Source organism: Equus asinus, chromosome 25, assembly GCF_041296235.1.
Source record: "Equus asinus isolate D_3611 breed Donkey chromosome 25, EquAss-T2T_v2, whole genome shotgun sequence".
Taxonomy (NCBI): Eukaryota; Metazoa; Chordata; class Mammalia; order Perissodactyla; family Equidae; genus Equus; species Equus asinus.
Window position 1 is genome coordinate 47847816 of NC_091814.1, and position 12061 is coordinate 47859876.

Here is a 12061-nt window from a genome sequence, read left to right on the forward strand (position 1 = left end):
TACGAATTAGTTTGTAAGTAGAAATGAGATTTTATTTGCCTTAGAATTATTCCAAACATATAGGTCAAGACCAACTAATCCAGTTAAATAAAAAACGAGATTTTTTTAAAAAATAAGAATAAGACACTGTGCTATCTCTCTGCGTCAAGCCAGATTAACAGAAACATTACCCTGGCCCTCAAGAGTCATGTCCTCTGAGCAGCCTGTTAATACTATACCCTCAGTTTTAAAGTTATATGAAACTCATTACTCCTGTGTAATGAGTTGAATGAATATGTGCTAAATATGTGTATTTAGCACATAATACTAAATGTGCTATTTGTGAAGATATTATCCAACATACCATATACCATTAATTATTTACTTTATTCTGTGCATCCTGCTGCTAAAGAAGCTTTAGGAATCTCATCAACACCACCACTTTATTTGTAAAGAATTTTCATAAGCTCTAAAATTCAGCTAAATCTAATGTTTTTACATTTGTCAAGATATTATTGTTAATTCTGCTTTATAGGTAAGAAAAGTAAAGTCCACAGAAGTTAAACAATTTACTCAAATTCATATGGGTATTAAATATGTCTTGTAACTCTAGAGTCAATGTGATCTGTCCGAAGTGTTCCTCTGCCAACAACACATACCCACACTTACTAGACTGTTTTTATTGTAGCTTTCCAAAATTTTAAAATATGCTATAGAACATTTAACACAAGGAGTAGAGAATGTAAATAAAAAATATAAGATTTTTTAAATTTCAAAATAGTGGCAGTTCACCAGTCAATACTCAATCTGATCCTTGTTCTTTTCCAAAGGTTTACTTTTCTAGTAGCATGGCTTTTTCTTCCATGAACAAGATAAGTGACTGATCATATCCAAATAAGAGCTGAGTAAGTGATAAAACAATATATACTTCCTGTGAGCACTTGAGGATACCTTGCCCGAGGCTCCCTACTGGCACCCAAAAACAATCAAATAGGTAACAAAGACAAAGTTGATAAGCTTTGAGGATAACTTCCCAAACATATTATTGTACCAGTGAACAAAATATAATCTACTACAACAGAAATAATTATATTCTAATATTCATAATTTTAATATGATTACTATACACAGATCTGATCTCCCTCCTAGGATCTCCTATAACAAACACTGTCTATACTAATTAAATGTTACTTAACCATGCAATTCATTGTACTATTTCTTCTACTATTGCCTTAAATTCTTGATAAGCAAGAATAAAAGAGTTAATTCTTTTTCAGATATAAAATTTGGTCCCTCCAACTAAAAAGTGAGGACAGAAGACTTGTCTCACTTTCCCTATATACTTTGCTTCAGCTTACATCTCTCATGGGTTTTTTTAAGAACAATTTTCTGTATTATGGGGCTTTTCAGCAACAAAACTGTTATATACTCATTGTAAAAAGTTAATGAATACCAAAGTGTATAGGGAAAAAATAACTTCTCACTTCTCTCTCTAATCTCAGCCCCCTTAGGAACCAATGCTAACAGTTTAGTATGCATCCTCCCTACCTTTCTTATTGCTCTTTTCGAAAATTTAAAGTTTTATATTATTTCATTTGTCAAACACTTGCAGGTAAATGGTAAAATGGGTACAATTTTATATTTCTTAATATAATTTTCCTTTGTTAAACTCTACTGCAAAAGGAGCCTTGGAAGTTTAGGTTTTCCTTAAATGGCAACACATATCATCTTATTTTGATGATTTTTGAAGCACTGCTCTTCTCCTGGGCTATAAACAAAAAATCCTGCCACCAACCAGCAGTGTGACCTTAGAGAAAGCACCTAACTCCCTTGGGCCTCTGCTTCCTCTTCTAGAAAATGGGAGAGGTATAATACATGGACTCCAAGGGTTCTTCCAGCACTAAAACTGCATAATCTTTTCTATCAAGCAGTTATTAGTCATTTCCAAAATTATACTTCATTAAAGCACATCAGGTTTCCTACGGAGACAAGCAAGGTCTATTAGGAATAACATGTCAGTAATTAGATAGATATTATTAGTACCATAAACACCTAATGTGAAGAATAAGAGTTTCACTGGGGAATTCAAAGTGTTCGACCTTCTCTTATTAACTCTATAAATAATGTAGAAAGCAAACTGCTATCACACCTATTTTCTCAAGGAGCTCAGAGTTTAGTAGGGGAGGAAAATAGTAAACAGCCAATTACAAGCTGATATGGTAAGTTCTATGATAGCTGTAAGTTACAGAATGCTAACAAAGCAGAGAGGAGACACACCTAACAATATTTAAAATATAGTAAATAGCTGACCGAACCCAAAATTTGAAATCAAACCTCTTGAGAATGAGATGATGATATTATTATATTAATAATAATATTAATTATAGCAGCTACCGTTTATTGAATACCTTCACTTTAAGTCAGACATTACTACACTATTGCACTTATATTTCAAAACAACCTTTATATAACAAATAATAAAACTGCTTTTCAGAAAGTAGAAGTGATTTGTCCAAACTACAGAGCTACTAAGTTATAGGACTGGGATTCAAGCCCATGTCTATGACTCCAAAACCACGTGGTCTTGTACACGTTATACTCTGCCACCTCCCTTGCCTATCAGTAGAAAAGAATATAAATTCCCTGTGTGATCCTGGGCAAGTCACACACTTCAAAGTCTCACTTTCCACATTTCTGAAATACAAATATTACCTGCTTACATGTTCAGTGTTTTAATGTAAAGTTGAAGTGAAAAAACTCATGGTGAAAGTACACTGTAAACTACAGAGCAGTTGCCAATTACAAATTATTATAACTGCCACTATTATTAAGAAGAAAAGTTTGGCCTTCCATAATACCTGTTTTACTCAAAACAGAGCTTTAAACAGCTTTTAACAAGTAACATCCATACAAACACCAAAACTCAGCTTATCTAGCAATGCTGTAGACTTGACGGAAAAAAGTGAGAAAAATAAGATATGTTAATGTCCTACAATAGGAAACTAATTTTTTTTACTCTTGCTTTTAGTCCATCAAATCATTAGAATTCTATATACCTCCATGAAGACTATGGATAAAAATTAAGAAGGGAGGAAAGGAGGAGGTGAACGAAAGGAGGCAGGCATCTGACCAACAACCGTTCAAGAACACTGTCTCTTACTAAACTTTTGTTACTAAAAACAAAAAAGTGACAGTGTGACAGAAGGGGTAAACAGAACTACAAAGAAGAAAAGCTATAACTCAATCATAGTTTTTTAGAACAATATAAAAAACTCTAAAAACTAAATAATTATGTAAAAATTGGGATCCCAGTCTCATTCTAAAGAAGTTAAACCAAAAGATAGCTGGAAAAGTCTCCTATATAAAATTGTTGGGATTGTTTTTCCCTTACTAAAAGGATCAAGTAGAAAAAGATATACAGACAGTCCTCACTGTGGACAGTAGTGTGAAACCATAAAAATAACCATACAAGCTGAAACTGTGCAAAGTGATCTTACAATCAATGAGAAAAATAACTGTTCTGTGATCTTTAAATATTTTTGTCAAAACTTTAAAAACTCTCTTCCTGTTGTTATAAATATATAGAAAAATGGAAAAAATTAAAACTATTATTTATTTAGTACTTTGTAATTTAAAGCACGTAGAAACACTGTCATATTCCTTTCTAAGTTTGAATCAGCTTCCAATATTTTATCTTTTGCACTTTCACTGTTGTGAAATCTCTCCAAGACTTCCGTTAACGTGAAGTTTTTGCTGGCGTCACTTCCTCTGGGACATTCACCCTTTTCATCAGAACCACTTGCCTTATTTATCATGACTTTATCATGTTTTTTATATTCGACAGACTTTTTAAACATGGTTCCTACCACAGTTTCACGCAGAGCTAGGTCTCCTTCTCCTTTCATTTTGCTGTCACCTTTTCAAAGCTTCTAAGATCACACGCAATCTCACTTTCAGTATTATCACTTTTCATTTCTTTGCTGCACTTTTAGCTTTGTTGGCCAATTCTTTCAATTATCCATTTTTGTTACATGGGCTTATCACTGAGAAACCAAGCAAATAACACAACACTCTTTGCTGTTTGTGAGTGAACTCAACAACAAATACACCATGACCAATTATCAACAGACTTGAAAGAAGTGATGTGACTAGTCACTGATGCTACATTTATGTTGTGATTGTGACTGAAGAGCTAACAGCAAAACACACTTTAGGCAATTACTCACAATTCATATACCATGGTAACAAAAATTTGAACCATGTGGCTGAGGGACTAGTGTTCTTTAACTAAACCATGGTAACATAAATTCATGCATATCCTAACTGCAAGGCAAAGACTGCCCATGTATTCACACAGGTTATAAATAAATCTAGCCAAGATTTTGCCTTCTCACTGTGGCATCTACTCTGATTCTACAGGCTACTCTGATTTCCACTCATCACTCACAAAGTACAAACAGTCTCAGTAGAAATCATGATTGGGGCAGTAGTAACAGTACCACCAATAACAATAATGGCAAGCACTCATTGTGTGTCAGGGACTATTCCAAATACTTTACAGGTATTATCTAATTTTATTCTCCCAACATTCTTAAGAGGTAAGTATTATACACAATTTACAAATTGGAAACTGAAGCACAGAGAAGTTAAATAACTTAGCTAAGGTCACCGGAAAGCCAGGATTCAAACCCAGATGAGGGAACTCCATAGTTGTTTATCTTAAAAATGTCACTCTATTATCTTCAGTGCCATCAGTAACAGGAAGAAGTCATCTCTCCATTTGGATTTATACTTCAGCAAAAGAGATTAAAAAACGGTCTCTTGGGGCCAGCCCAGTGGCATAGTGCTTAAGTTCGCACACTCCACTTTGGCAGCCTGGGGTTCGTGGGTTCAGATCCCCAGCACAGACCTACACACCACTCATCAAGCCATGCTGTGGTGGTGTCCCACATACAAAACAGAGGAAGATTAGCACAGACATTAGCTCAGTGACAATCTTTCTCAGGCAAAAAGAGGAAGATTGGCAATGGATGTTAGATCAGTATTAATCTTCCTCAACAAAAAAACAAACAAACAAAAAACACCTGGCTCGTTTGTTCTTTCTTTTTGTTCATCAGGTGGGAAATTTTATTCATTTCCCAAAGATTTCCTGAACACTAGGACTAATTACTAGGAAAAAAATAATTTAAAATAGATGCTTAAGATTGTCTCAGATCTGGAGCCAGTGCAGAAAACTGAACCTACTGATTTAACCTACAAGAAGACTTTAAAAAAGAGATCATATTTTTAGGTCCTTTTTTTTGTGTTTTTTCAGGAAGATTAGCCCTGAGCTAACATCCACTGTGAATCTTCCTCTTTTTGCTGAGGAAGACTGGCCCTGAGCTCACATCTTTGCCCATTTTCCTCTATTTTATATGTGGGACGCCTGTCACAGCATGGCTTGATAAGTGGTGTGTAGGTCTGCGCCCAGGATCTGAAACAACAAACCCCAGGCTGCCAAAGTGGAGTGCACAAATGTAACCACTGTGCCACCGGGCCAGCCCTAGGTCCTTTTTTTATATTTTTAAAGAATTATCAACCAATAAACTTCAAGAACATCCAACAATCTCCATACCATCCTTGGGCAACAATGTTCCCACTATCTCACATTAATAATGGATCAAAATTTGGAATACAGAACCATAAATCAAACATGAATACTTCTACTAACTCTCTTCAAATACAAAATGAGAACTTAGCTATAGAAAGATAAAAATATAATATTAAAAATGATCACAACAATCAAACCAATAAATTTCAAAATAATATTTGGTTTAATGACTGCTAAAAACACTTAGCAAGTCAATTATTTTGCTTTACTATTCCACAGGAATAATCGAGGAAATCTGGATAGTGATACATTACTTGGGTTTTTGCACATACCAGGTATATGCATCAAAATAATCAAAAGCCAAGCTACAATTACTTTATAACTGAATATACCTGTAAACAGAATTCAAAAACATTAAAAATCATAAAGAAAAATAACATTTTCCCCCTATAGCTACTTCTAGTTAACAGGGCCCATTTTCTCCTTCACAAAGTTAAATCAAATGTAGGTAGAGTTGAGCCAAACATAGCAAATAAATTATAAATTTCATTTTACGATAAAATGTAAAGCACAAACAATTTTACTAACTTTTTAACAAATACTAGTGATTCTACCTGGAGTTTCTGCTTCTTTTTCTTTCTCCCAGATGTAATTTCACTTCTTTTTTCTTCTAATTATTTTTTTACCTACATTTTCTCCTACGTCTATTCATATATTTTTCTTTTATCTCCTTCCTCTAGAGTTTTATCTTCCTTTATATAGTTGGAAGTAGAACTGACATGATTTACTGATGAATTAGACACACAGTGAGAGAGAAAAGAGTCAAGGGTGACTCAAGTTTTTCAGCCTGAGTAACTGGAAGGATCAAGTCACGAATTAATAAGACTGGGGAGAGACTTTGGGGAAACAGGTTTGGCACAAGGAATCAAGACTTTGAGTTCTGAATGTACTAACTTTGATATGCCAAATAAAGATCTGAGGTTGCTGAATATATGAATTTGGAGTTTAGGGGAGACCTCAGGTCAGAGATAAAAATTTGGAAGTCATCTATTTATAGATATATTTAGTCATAAGACCAAATGAGGTAACCTAACAACTGAGTGTGGTAGTAGAAAGATTGCTAGACTGCTGTCCTCAAGAAGGCAAAATGGAATAAATTCTAGTATACAAGTAAGAAACTAGCCGTCAGAGCATGGACATTTCATCCAGAGTCATGAGAGAGAAGTAGAATACATGGTACAGATAAGATAGCTTGGTAGACAAGGTGATGGGAATATCTAAAGTTCTATTCTTATTGCTTCTATTATCTTAAATAAGAAAAGATCATTGGCTGAGAGTAAACATGGTAGAAGACATGATGAAGATTTAAATAGAAGGTGTGAAATAGTCCAGGAAGGAGATGAAACAACTTGTCTAGTAAAATGAAATAGGAATGCTAGTAACAGTGAGGTACCCTGGGGTTATGATCATAAATCTAAAGTAAAGCAAATCAGCACTATATATATTTTTCTCAAGTGTTGGCACAAAGGAGCAGAAAGCTAGAATTAACTAGAGCTGGAAACATGCCAAGTGAGTAGGAAGATGGAAAAGAGGGCAAGAGAGTTGTGGAAGTATATGAAGGAATAATTTATAAAGATAGATAATGGAATCTAAACTGGGAAGGAGACAAGTAAAAACATGGAGTGAGTGAGGGACAGTAAAACATGGTATGACCATAGATTATCAGTCTTAGAGGAATCAAAGAATTAATGGAATTGAGAAAACAGGAGTGAATTAGAGACATAAGAGGTAGTGATCAGAGGGGGATACTTGAAATTGAGATTATGAAGACAGTGCAGTTATTGGTAATGACAAATTCTACAGTATGATCGTAGAGGTAGGTGGTTAAGGTAGGGAGGAGGACAAGATCTTTGGACAAGAAGAGGTCAAGCAACTATGAAGCTAGGTTTTAGAAAAATCATCTACATAGATATTGAAACTGCCAAAAATTAAGATAAGCCTAATAATTAGAGAGTGACAGTGAGCCAGGAGCTAAAATCTCCAAAGAATGAGGGAAATTCCAAGGATGTGCAGATAACTGCAACCACAGAGGTTAGCAGATGGTAAAATCTGATAGCATAAACTTTGAAACTGGGAGTTCTTAAGGAGGAAAGAGAAACAATGGTCTGGAAGAAACAAAGACATGCAAGGATACTTACACACCTCTAGGCCACAGGTTCAAAGGGATGATGAGAGAGAACAGGCAGCATTTGAAGGGGCCGTAAGGGAAGCAGTGGACCTAGGCAAAAGTCAGGTTGTATAAAGTGAAGGTAACATTCAGAAATGAGGTTGAAGACAAAAGGAATTGTGCTGATGGCGGACTGTGAGTTCCAGAGTGTAGAATGGAATGGTTCTGAAAGTTGGGCAAAGGTAGGAGCTGGAAGTCAGATAAGGGGATATACAGAGAGTCATGTGGGGATTAGACTGTGCATTAAACACTTGGAATGGAAATGGACATATGGCAGAAATTATTAAATAATCATTATTATCCCTGCCACTATTATGACAGTTAAAACACTATCAGTCAAAAGACTATCTAGGGGCTGGCCCCGTGGCCGAGTGGTTGAGTTCGTGCGCTCCGCTGCAGGCGGCCCAGTGTTTCGTTAGTTCGAATCCTGGGCGCGGACATGGCACTGCTCATCAGACCACGCTGAGGCAGCGTCCCACATGCCACAACTAGAAGAACCCACAATGAAGAATACACAACTATGTACCGGGGGGCTTTGGGGAGAAAAAGGAAAAAATAAAATCTTTAAAAAAATAAAAAAAAAAAAAAAGACTATCTAAAATGACAAGTTGGGTCCCCCCCCCAACCAGAAATGTATCAGAAACTTTATCTATGGGACTGGTTAATTTCATTAGATACTAATTCAATTGGATACTGTCAGTTGAGGCCCAATTAGGAGAGAGTACACAATAATTTGAACATGGAAAGTTTACTATAAAGAATTATTGACTGTAATAGGGGAGTAACTATAAAGAGAATTCTAAAGAATACCCTAAGGCTGAAGGAGAGTATCCCAAGGAAGAGCAAACTTGGAAGGAGGGTCCTCTCCCTAAAGCTGGTATTCAAACCTCACTGGAAAGGGTATGATTGCAGCCCAGTGGACTGCAAAGAAATTTGTTGGACTACCCAGGCAAAGCTGGACCACAAGCAAGCACAAAACAATCCTCCAGGGTGCAGGCAGCCAAGGCTGACAGGCAGGTGAACAAAGGAAATCAGGGCTTTCAGAGTCTGCTCACTGACAGAGTGGTGTGAGGCCTGGGGCCCACAGTGTGTGTGTCTTCAGGGCCAGAGGAAGATCTCACTGAACCAGGACCAGGGCTGTGAGCTCATGGAGGGAGTGCATGCACTGGTGCACAGCTGGAGCACAGCACCACTGGATGTCCCAGAATCTTACAGCTAGAGCCATAAACAACAATCACAGCACACTAGAACCACGAAGAGAAGTTCCTTCCTCCTGCAGTGTCTCTCTAGCACCCTCTACTGGCACAATTTAATATTGTGCTTGCTGCAAAGAAGAAATGCGTAAAGCAGTTCCACTAATGCAGATCAAGTAAAAGGGTAGATTTGGAACGAAGAGACAATAAATTGATAAGTGGCATAAGACATAGTTAAAATACCTCAGCTCTTCCAATTACTTAACAGCCAGGTTAGAAATAAAAATTTCTTAAACCAATAAATTAAGAAATTATTTTCTTAATGGAAATTAAGAATGTAAACTGGTTCAGTTACTATGAAAACAATATGGAGGTTCCTCAAAGAATTAAAAATAGATTTATCATATGATCCAGAAATTCCACTTCTGGGTGTATAATAAAGGTAAACAAAGATCTCTTGCTGCTAGAAAAATAAGTAATTAATTAAGAAATTATATTATACTATAGAATTATACTATGATTTACAAAAGGATTCAAAAAGAGCTCCAGTAGAGGTCTACAGATTATACCAATGTCAATTTTCTATTTGGTATATTGTACTACAGTTATCTAAGATGTTACCAGTGGGGCAAGATGGGGGAAGCGTACATGGGGCCTCTCTGTACTATTATTGTAACTTCCTATGAGTCTACAATTATTTCAAATTTTAAATTTCATTTAAAAATGAGCTCCAAAGGCCAGCCCAGCGGCGTGGTGGTTAAGTTCGAGTTCCACTTCTGCAGGCCAGGGTTTGCGGGTTCAGATCTTGGGTGCAGACCTACACACCACTCATCAATCCATGCTGTGGCGGCATCCCACATACAAAATAGATGAAGATTGGCACAGATGTTAGCTCAGGGACAATCTTCCTCACCAAAAAAGAAAAAAAAATGAGCTCCAAGACACCTAGAATAGATCAACTTATAAAAACACATTACAGGGGCCAGCCCCATGGCCAAGTGGTTAAGTTCACACACTCTGCTTTGGCGGCCCAGGGTTTCACTGGTTCAGATCCTGGGCACGGACATGGCATTGCTTATCAAGCCATGCTGAGGCAGTGTCCCACATAGCACAACTAGAAGGACGGACAACTAGAATATGCAACTATGTACTGGGGGGCTTTGGGGAGAAGAAAAAGAAAAAAAAAGAAGATTGGCAACACATGTTAGCTCAGGTGCCAATCTCTAAAAAACAAAAAAATTACAGAAAACAATGTATATTTTCATTGCTAATATAAAAAAGTACTTCTTAAAATACAACGCTGAAAAGGTAATAGTATATAGACACTTCTATAGTGCCATCTCCCTTTACTGAGTGCCAGCAGAAGCCAGCAATGGAAGATACTGAAAATTCTGTCCTAATTACAAGTTCCAGTCCAAAGGCTGAGAGAGAGAGAGATGCTTCCAATTATTCACTTTCCAAAGCACCTGATAATGCCAATAGCTCTTTACCAACTGTCACTTGAAATAACTATCAGAGAACAATGAAAGTATTTTTGTATACATATATGCTGCTTTCCCCAAGGAAAAAGAGAGTTGTCTTTCTACTGCCTGAAAGAAAAAAACTAAAAGGACAAATGAGTAAGTTCATAGAGCAGCTTTTAAAGTATTACACAGACTTTGGGTGACCCCACTAGCTTTTTCAGAATAGAGAAGAATGATGTCCTTTAAGAAAAATTATTAGAACATCCAAAACTCCTGATTTTGTCAAAAGATTTCACAGATACACTAATTTAAATAAAAGAATAAAAGATGCAAATCAAACTAACATCTAGGCAACGTGAAGTGAGTGACTTGAGCTTCTTTCTACAACTAAAGAAACTATAACAACTTGCTAGGGTGAAGGCAATAATAAGTGCTAGGTAAACTCAGCAAAAAAACCCTCAGAATGGTCTAACAAACGAGATCAGCCCAAAAACAATAAAAATTTCAAGTTCTACCATCCATCTACTTTAGTGATGTCAAATCATACTAGAAAATTGTTCTGTGAGAAGAAAAGAGCTCCAGGTGATTTTTTTTCAGTAGTCCTTGGCTTCAAAATTTTTTCCCTAAGAAAATAATACAAGGAAAGGTAACTGTCAATCATTTGCACTATGAGGTATGGCACTCAATGCTTCAATTTCTCATTACATGGTTTTTGCTGCAAGCCAGCAAGCACAAATTAAGAACTCTTCAGTCAACAGGCATATCTCTGAATCACACTACAAATGATCAAACTGCCTCTTAGAAATGATGTATTATATATATATTTTTTAATGTATATGTAATGATTGTATTGCTCAAAATTAGGATCAGATAAAAGTGACTAACGGAAATCCTTTATTTCTAGCAGTGTTGGCCCATGTTACTCAGCACAAACGGAGTTGTATGCTTCTAACAAATCTAATAATTGTACTCTGCTTGCTGTATCAATACTCCATTCTGGTTCGCACTGGAGACACCAGGGCATATCCCTGGGAACACAGCGACTTGACAGACATAAAGTCCTGAAGGCAAAAATCTCTTCCCATCCAACCTTCCAGAAGGCCTGAAGTTACCATCGCTAGAACACCAAACTTCTTGTTAGGGAATTGTAAAGAGGCCCATTTTCTAAACGTATATGGTATTATTTGTCCTGAATCATTTTATTACAAAATAGGAAGTAATACGTCGCAAAAAGCAACTAGTCAGAAAACTAATGCAGCAAAAACTGAAAGATTTCTGCCTCACTTTTTGGTAACAAACATAACCAACGACCTATTCAAAGCATCGAACTGGGTGTTATCTAATATTGCTAGTAATAGTATATTTTAAACACTAAAGCTTTAAAAATCCACATCAATTTAGTAGTATGCAAGACAATCTTTTGCAATATTTCTACATGTGGTGATACCAAAACCCATGGAAATGACAGCTGGTCAGGGCCAGAGATGATTGCCTTTCTGCTTTAGAAATACCAGAAGAGCTTGACCTGACTGGATCTGCACATGCTTGAACATTTTAACCGAAGCCTCTCAATAATTAGGCTTAGGCCTCGCTCTCGTCACACATTTCA

The 12061-nt window shown here is 36.3% G+C and overlaps 1 protein-coding gene across 7 annotated transcripts in view; it reads right to left on the minus strand.

Moving 5' to 3' along the window:
• Positions 1 to 12061, minus strand: part of RABGAP1L (RAB GTPase activating protein 1 like) — a 668256-nt gene that overhangs the window by 564308 nt on the left and 91887 nt on the right. The window lies entirely within an intron of this gene.